The 9,564-nt window shown below is 37.7% G+C and overlaps 1 pseudogene; it reads left to right on the top strand.

The window, feature by feature from the left end:
- The first annotated feature begins 1,972 nt into the window (after positions 1–1,972).
- LOC102865894 lies at positions 1,973–2,313 on the top strand (annotated as a pseudogene).
- The last annotated feature ends 7,251 nt before the right edge of the window (positions 2,314–9,564 follow it).

Raw genomic sequence — 9,564 nt, 5'->3', positions numbered from 1 at the left:
ATTAAATTGCTCAGATTTATAGAACATTATCTGACAGACATTTTACATACTTAGTTAAATTTACTGATAGTTTCTTACAGTGTTATTTTTTTAAATTTTATACTGGTTTACATACAAAGTTAATATATATTGATTTTCACACTGGATCTTTCCCCTTTCTTTTCCCATCTCTCCCCACCCATCAAATTGTGTGACTCTTTATATATACTGTACAAAATCCTTAAAGATAAACTACAAAATGAATGTATTTAACAAAGAAAAAAATTAAGGGTATCATATTGATAGAAAAAACCCAATGTATTATGACTGTGGGGAGGGAAAGTCATATAGATGATACTTGCTTTTATTTCTACCATTTCCTTGAGTTAACTTCATTATTAAGTGTGAGTCAGCTCTGGCTCATAATGATCCTACTTACAATAAAAAGACACTCTGACCAGTCCTCTGAAATGCCTGTAATTTCTGCTGTGCTTAAGTGCATCTCTTGAGTCATTGTGTAATATCATCTTCCACTTTATCCCTGATCTTCTGCTTTTCAAAATATCTCTCTTTTGGGCTTGGACCCTACTCATAACACACATAAAGTATGTGGAATGAGGTGTCATCATTATTGCCTTTAGGGAGCATTAACAAATTCAACCTGTGAGATGCAAAACTTAAAGATGCTATGAGCAATGTATTTAATGACCCAGGAAGCATCAAAAGATGGAAGGAGTACGCAGAGTCACTTTACCAAGAAGAATTAGCTGACAGAGTAACTTTTCAGGAAGGAACATATGATTAAGAATCAATAACTATAAATGAGGAAAACACAATGAGATACCATCTCACTCTAGCAGCAGTGGCAAAATTTAATAGGACAGCAAGTAAAATGTTGGCGAGGATGTGGTGAGACAGGGACTCTTACATATTATTGGTGGCGTTTTAAAATGGTACAACCACTCTGGAAGGCAGTTTGGAGCTTCCTCAAAAAGCTGAACATAGAAACTCTATATCACCCAGCTATTCCATTGCTTTGAATATACCCTGAGAAAATGAGGCTCAATCAGAAACTTGTACACTAATGTTCATAGCAGCATTATTTACCATCGTAAGAACATGGAAACAACCCAGATGTCCAACCACAAATAAATAAATGAATTGAGACGCTGTGGTACATTCATACAATGCAATGCTACACAGCATGCAGGAACAATGATTTTGTAAATTACTACCTGACTTGTGAAGGACTGGAGAGCATTATGCTGAGTGAACTAATTCAGTCCCACAAGGACAAATACTGTGTAAGACCATTATCATAGAATTAGTACGAGGATCCAAGGGTGAGTACGGTAGAAGCAGAGCTGCTGACATAATATCGTTGTCATTGTTGTTTACCTTTGAGATGAGACCAACCCATAGCTGATCATACAGTGTGTTTTCAGAGGAAGTAAATTGTAAGAAGATCATCCATCTTTCTCCCACTCAACAAATGGTTTTGAACCAGACTTTTGCAGACTGATGGAACAATTCCTTACCACTAAGATACCAGAGCTCCCTAGAGAAGTTTCTTAATAACAATATTAATATTATTAAATTCTCTAGACGTTTCAAATATTGACCCTGAATACTGCCTTACAAAGAAGCACATAATACAGATCATCTATAAAGCTTCCACTTCGTGCTTACAATTAATTTAACCACAGTAGGGAGAACAGCAGTGAGACACAATAAGTAAGGAGATCTATATGATGGTTCTCCATGAAGTAAGTTTTAAGTATACTCATTAAAATACAGAGAAGAAAAAAGTGTCATCTTGTGTTTAAGTTATCCATTTACCTTGTCTTTGATCAAGAGCATAGAGGTCACAAGGGAATTTCTTGGTAAATCAAAAGGAATATTGTTCTCACAGTTAATTAACAGATTCTATTAAAAATCGCTCTGAGTTCCAGGCCTGCAGACGCCACGCTCACTACTCTCCACCCTCAAGCCGATGTTTGTGGTCAACACTAAGTGCCTCGCGCATCCGTGCCCGACGGGCTGCTCTCTGAGCTTACCCAGCAGCTGGCGCAGGCCACCGGCAAACCGTCCCAGTACATCGCAGTGCAAGTGGTCCCAGACCAGCTTATGGCTTTCGGTGGCTCAAGCGACCCTTGTGCGCTCTGCAGCCTGCACAGCATCGGCAAGATTGGCGGCGTGCAAAACCGGACCTACACCAAGCTGCTGTGCGGTCTGCTTTCCCAGCAGCTGCACATCAGCCCCGACAGAGTCTACATCAACTACTATGACATGAATGCGGCCAACGTGGGATGGAACAACTCCACTTTCGCCTGAGGGCCACACTCCCCTGCCGTGGTCTGTAGTGGACCTGCCCTTCAGGTCCTAATCCAGCCCACCTCCCTGTCAGGAGAAATAAACGGTTTAGAGAAAAAAAAAAAGAAAAGAAAAGAATCGCTCTGGTGGCCTAGTGGTAAGGAACTGCACTACAATATCAAAGGCACACAGCTTGAATCCATGAGCTGCTCCAGGGGGAAAAGATGGGCAATCTCCATCCATGCAATTAAACTGCTTCTGAAAACCCACTGGCAGGTCAGTTCTGACTCGATGGCACACAACAACAAGTTAAAATGAAGCTCTGATGGATTACTGGCTTTTAAGTGCAGTACTGTTCACCAAAAGGCAGTGATTCAAATCCACCAGCTGCTCTGTGAGAGAAAGATGGACTATCTGCCCTGTCTGATTTACCGTCCCTGAAAACCTGCTGGCGGGTCAGCTATGGGTTTGATTGGACTTAATGGCATATAAGAACATTGAGTTTTAAAAAATTCTTGCATTTGGATGATTCATTTAAAATTTTTTCCTGTGCTAGAATGTTTCTAAGAATATTTGAAACATACTAAGATTCAAGAGAATTGTAAATATTAAATGGCATCATTTCACATACTGTTCCTTAAATTAAACTGCTTAAATGAAATTTCTCATATTTTAATGAGAAAACAATAATAAAGAAAATTTGCACATGAAAACACTCTGCATTTTTTTTGTTATTTCCCAAACCAAATAGCCATAAGAGCCCTAATTTACCCACTAACAAACTAGTATGCAGAACTGATTCCTTCTCAGCCTTACTCACAATCTTATAGGATCCCAGAGTTTATGATGATAATTATTTAATATAAATTAGAGTACTTAGATTTTTTTTACATCACTGTCACCTAAAAGTAGGCAAAAATATGTTGCTGCACCTATCACCTCAAGAAAATGACCCCAATGCACTACAAAAATCATTTCTGCATATGACATTACTAAACAGCAATCCAATAGTTGCCACCTGAAGACAGGCTAAAGAAATCTTATTAAAAAGTTTATCAAATAGATTCATTTGCATTTCAAGACTCTATAGAATAAAATGTTCTCTCAGAGAACAAGACTAAGGAAAAGCATGACATGTTATTTTTTTGTTCAATAATTATAGTACACTTATGAAGTATTCTATATATTTTAAGCATTCTGGTAGATAAGGAAATTTTTTTGAATGATAAGAGTGCATGCTATAGAAAAACTTATAATCCAAAATATAACCATAAATGCACAAGAACTTATTGTGGTGTGGGAAACACATTGCAAACTGGGGAAATGAAGAAGAGAGAAAATGTTTGATCATGTTGAAAATTATTATCAGTTTGTTAGACCTATTGAGAATAAGGTAGCTACATGACTATGATTCCACAGTGTGGAGGCAAGAAGGAAATTATTCACTTAAAGAACATCAACAACTTTGTGATGCCTGGAACAGTGCGGGGGGGAAAGTAGAAAATAATATGTGCGTGATTTTAAAGTTGAGAGGTTATATCATGAAGAACTTTGTTTATATGCAGAGGGTTAAGGACTGCAGCCTCCAATATGGATTGAGGCTCAATATCAAGAAGACAAAGATTCTCACCACTGGAACAACTGGCAGCATCAGGATGGATGGTGAAGAGATTGAGATTGTTCACAGCTTTAGTTAATTTGCTTGGCTCCACAGTCAACATTCTCGGCACCAGTAGCCAGGAAATTAAAAGACGTATTGCCATGGGAAAGTCTGCTGTTAGGAACCTCTCTAAAGTACTGAAGAGCAGTGGTGTCTCTCTGGAGACTAAGGTGCGTCTGATACAGGCCATGGTCTTTGCAATCACTTGTTATGCATTGGACAACGACTAAGGAGGATAGAAGGAGAATTGACGCCTTTGAGCTGTGGTGCTGGAGAAGAGTATTGGGGGTACCATGACTGCTAGGAAAACAAACAGATTCATTCTGGAAAGAGTCAAACCAGGCTTCTCCTTGGAGGTAAGGATTCTAAGGCTCCGTCTGACATACTTTGTACATGTTGCCAGGAGGGACAGGTCCTTGGAGAGGGACATCATGCTTGGGAGGGTGGAGGGACAGCACAGGAGGGGAAGTCCCTCTATGAGGTGGATTAATTCAGTGACTGGGGTAATCGGGATGGGTGTTTTGGAGACGATGCGATTGGTACAGGACAGAGCAGAGTTTAGGGATGTTGTACATAGGGTTGCTATGAGTCGCAAACGACTTGACGGCACCTAACAACAACATCAGTTTGAGGACTAAGGTGCGTCTTTCCGATCACTTGTCTTACATCTGACATAATGAGTTCATATGAGATGACATAAGAAGTGATGTATTTGAGTTGTGGTGTTGGAGAAGAGTACAACAACAGTATCAACATGCCCAAACTTAGTGAGAAAAAGATTTTCCACACTTTCCTCCAAGGAACATTCTAGCAGCACTTTTTGAAGGCATATCTGTCTATTCTTTTGGAAGTCCATGTGATATTCAGTACTCTTCTCCAACATCACAACTCAAAAGCATCAATTTTTCTTCTATAATTTGTATTCATTGGCCAGCTCTCAGGTGCATAGCAAGTGGTTGAAAAGAACATGCCATGAATCTGGTGCACCTCAGACTTGAAACTGGTGTAAATGCTCCTTTGTAATTTGGAGAGGTCACCGACAGCAGACTTTCCCATTTCCATACAGTTTTGCTGGTACCAAGGTGTTGACTGAGGATCCAAATAAGATTAAATCACTGAAAATTTCAATCTTTCCTCCATCTATCATGATGTTTCTTATTGGTCCAATGGGGAGAATTTTTGTTTTCTTGATGTTGGGATGTAATCTATAATGAAGGCCATATTCTTTGATCTTCTGCTTCAAGAGTTTCAAGTCCTCCTCACTTTCAGCAAGCAATATTGTGTCACTTGTATAATACAAGTTATTAGTCTGTCTTCTTCTGATCTTGATGCTACATTCTTCTTCATAAAGTCAAACTTTTTGAATAATTCACTCAGCATACAGAGTGAATAGATACGGAGGGAGAAAGGATTCAACCTCGACACACACCTTTTCTGATTTTAAATCAAGCAGTGTTTCTCTGCTCTGTTCAGCTGATAGATTTTTGGTCTAGGTTTAGGTTTTGCATGAGCATAAGTAAGTGTTCTGGGATTCCAGTTCTTCTCAATGTTAGCCATGCTCTATTATGATTCATCCACACAGTCAAATATCTTTGCACAATTAATAAAACACAAATATACATTATTCTGGTATTCTCGAATATCAGCCAGGATTCATCTGACATCACCAATGATGTCCCTGGTGACACAAGGTCTTCGAAACTAAGCTTGCACTTATGGCAGTTCTCTGTTATTATACTATTCTAGCCTTTTTTGGATGACTATCAACAGTATTTTGCTTGCATGTGCTTGTACTAATGATATTGTTTAATAATTTCCATGTTCTATTGGATCATATTTATTGAGAATTGTAAAAAAATGGATTTCTTACAATCAATTGGACAGGCATCTGTCCTCCAAATTTACTGGCTTAGACTGGTGAGCATGTCCATGACTGACTGCATCTATTAGTTACAACATGTCACTTGGCGTCTTCAGTGAAGCTTTAACTTTCTTTGTTTATTACCACTAGCTATTGGAATTTCCTGAAATTTTCCGTGTCAATCAAGAATTTTGGTATAGTGATTCATTCGTATTCACTTGGTAGCAGCAGTCAGGAAACCAAACACAAGTTGCATTGGGGAAATCTACCATCAAGGACTTTTTAAAAGTGCTAGAAAGAACTATGACAGTTTAAAGATGAAAGCATACTTGATGCAAGTTATTTTATTTTTGACTGATTCTTACGCATCTAAAAATTAGGCAATGAATAAGGAAGACCAAAGAAAGAAGAACTGATGCTTTTGAATGGAGGTGTTATCACAGGTTATTGAATATACCATACTATAATACATATTAAAAGCAAACAACCTTGACTTGAAGTCAGTGCTACTAGAGATCTACATAGAGGCAAGGATGGTAATATTTTGCATTATTTTATTATATTTAAGGATAAGCCAGTTCTTGGAGAGAGACATCTTCTTGGGAAAGGTAGAGAGTCACTCTAAAAGAAGAAGACCCTCAATAAGATGGGACGGCACAGTGACTTTGACAATGCACTTGTGCATGACAGAGATCAGGAAGATGTGGTGTAGAATAAGGCAAGGTCAGTTCTGTTGTTAATGTTGTTATGAGTTGTAATCAAGTCAAAGGCATCTAACAACATATTTTATATATACATGTACTTCTATCTATATCTACTATCTAGCTAGCTAGCTAGCTATCATCTATCTAGCTATCTTGCTATATATAGTTGTTGCTATTTGCACAGAAGCTCTGAAACATGTCCTATCCTGACCCAATCTCAACATCTCCAACACGCCTAACCCCAATACTCCAATTACTTTGTCAATCCAATTCCTTCAATATTTTCTTCTCTTGTACAGTTCCGCCACCTTTCTAAGCATGATGTCCTTCTCTAAGGACATGTCCCTCCTGAAAAAATGCCCAAAGTATGTCAGATGGAACTTCAAAATCCTTGACTCCAAGGAGAAACTTGGTTTCATCCTCTCTAGGCCAAACTTTGAACTCTTCTCCAGCACCACAAATCAAAAGCATCGACTCTTCTTCTGTCATTGTTCAGCTTTCTGAAGAAAATGAACAAGTGATTGCAAAGATCATGGACTGGATTAGGTGCATCCTAGTCTCTAGACTAGTATTGTTGTTTATCAGTGTTCTAAAGATGTCCCGGACAGCAGATTTTCCCAATGCAATGTGTCTTTTGATTTCCCTTTTGCTGGCATCAAGAGTTTTGATTGTGGAAACAGGCAATCTGAAATTGTTCACAATCCCCATCATCTATCCACTTATCATGGCACTGACAAATGCCCAGTGCTGAAAATCTTTGTCTTCTTGATGTTGATATTCAATCTATATTGAAGACTTCAGTTCTGGATCTTCTGCAACAAATAGTTCAGGCTCTCCTCAGTTTTGGGAAATATAGACAGATACAGATATAGAGATAAAGAATATATATTCTATACAATATATAGTTTGTGTAATATTCTTATTTGGTTTTAATTTAATTCTATTTTTATTGATCACAATTGAATTCCCAAGTTAGACACAATTTCTTCCAGTAATTATAATAATCGTCTCTATTTTGGTCTAGCTGCCTATCTTAGGTATGCTGGGTTTTTTTTTAAATTTATATACTGTTTAATAATTATTTATACTACAATAGACTGTGAGTTCCATAAAAATTACGGTTTTATCTGTCTTTCAATGTAATATAATGTTTGATACCTAAAAAACATTAAACTTGTTTTTAAAATTTGAGAGATGATGCTTGTGATGTTTTTATTAGCTATCAAAGTTAGTTCTGACTCATTATGAATCTATTTACAACATAACAAAACACTGCTTACTCCTGTGTCATCCTGACAAACATTGCTATGTTTGAGCGCATAGGTGCAACCACTTTGAAAATCCATCTAGTTTTCACTTTGTTTTTCTCTGATCACCTACTTTAGCAAGTATTGTGTCCTTCAGTTATTGGTTCCTACATGATTATCCCAATGCCATATTTCTCTTCATAAATCCAGCTTCTCAAGTAATTTGCTCAGCATACAGATTGAATAGATATGGAGAGAGAATACAACCCAGATGCATTTGCTTCTTTATTTTAAACCATGGAGTGTTTCCCTGCTGTGTCCACACAACAGCCTCATGAATACAACCCAGATGCATCTGCTTCTTAATTTTAAACCATGGAATGTTTCCCTGCTGTGTTCACACAACAGCCTCATGTTTCAGGTATAAGCTTCACATGAGTACAATTAAATGCTCTGAGATTCTCATTCTTCTCAATGTCAGCCACAAGTAGTTATGATCCACACTGTCAAATGCCTGTGTATAGTCAATAAAGAACAAATAGACATACTTCTGATATTCTCTACTCTCAGCCTGGATCAATCTGACATCAGCAATGCTTTCCTTGGTGCTATGGCCTCTTCTAAATCCTGCTTGAACTTCTGGAAGTTCCCTATCTGTGCCCTGTTCTAGTGATTTTTTAATAATCTTCAACAGTATTTGCTTGCATGTGATATCAATGACACTGTTCGACAGTTTCCACATTCTGTTGGATCATATTTCTTGGACATGGGAACAAATTTCCTGACATAAGAGTGGTGAGTGGATCCAAGGCTGCATCTGGTAATTGAAACAAGTTAATTGGCATTCCATCAATTCCTGGGACCTTATTTTTTGCAAATGTATTCAATGTAGTTTCCACTTTCTCATTCATTACAATTTGTTCTTGCTCATAAGGTATTTCCTGAAATTTTTAAATGTCAATCAGTTCTTCTGTGTATTCCCTCCAACTTCTTCTGATGCTTTCTGGATCATTCAATATATTGCCATAGCATCTTTTAATATTGTAACAAGAGGTTTAACTTTGTTCTTCAGTTCTTTCAGCTTGAGTAATGCAGAGAGAATTCCTCCTTTTTTATTCTCTAATTACAGCTCTGTGCACATTCCATTATAACGCTTTTCTTTGTCCTCTTGAGCTGCCCTTTGAAATCCTCTGTTCTGCCCTTTTTCTGGCTTCTTGATGGTATAGAACAATTTTCAGAGTTTCTTCAGACAACCATTTCAGTTTTTAATTTCTCCTCTGTCTTTGTAATAACCTTTTGATCTCTTCCTGATGATATCCTTGATATCATTCCACAACTCATCTGGTCTTGATCATTGGTGTTCAATGCCTCAAACCTACTCCTAAAATGATCTTGAAATTCAGATGGAATAGATTCAAGTCTTGTGGACTTATGTGAATTTTCTTTTGCCTCAATTTGAATTTGCATATGAGTAATTGAGGGTCTGACCCACAGTCCACCCCTGGCCTAGTTCTGACTGCTTCTCCATTTCTTCCACAGATGTAGTCAATGATTCCTATGCAGTCCATCAGGTGATATCCATGTGTAAAGTTGTTTGTTTCTTTGACACAATCTAGCTTGGTGAAAGTAGACTTAAAGTACTCGTTGCAGAAGATCAAGTAATGCAGCCTTCAGTATTGACTGCATCTCAATGTCAAGAAAACAAAGATACCACTGGATCTATAGGCAATATCATGGTGGATAAAGAAGAGATTGAAATGGTCAATAACTTCATCTTACTTGGATCCACAATTAACACCC

This window comes from Elephantulus edwardii, unplaced genomic scaffold, assembly GCF_000299155.1.
Source record: "Elephantulus edwardii isolate Elephantulus edwardi_28Jun2011 unplaced genomic scaffold, EleEdw1.0 scaffold00040, whole genome shotgun sequence".
Taxonomy (NCBI): Eukaryota; Metazoa; Chordata; class Mammalia; order Macroscelidea; family Macroscelididae; genus Elephantulus; species Elephantulus edwardii.
The sequence above is the reverse complement of the archived record's forward strand: the minus strand, read 5'-3'. Positions and strand labels throughout refer to the sequence as shown.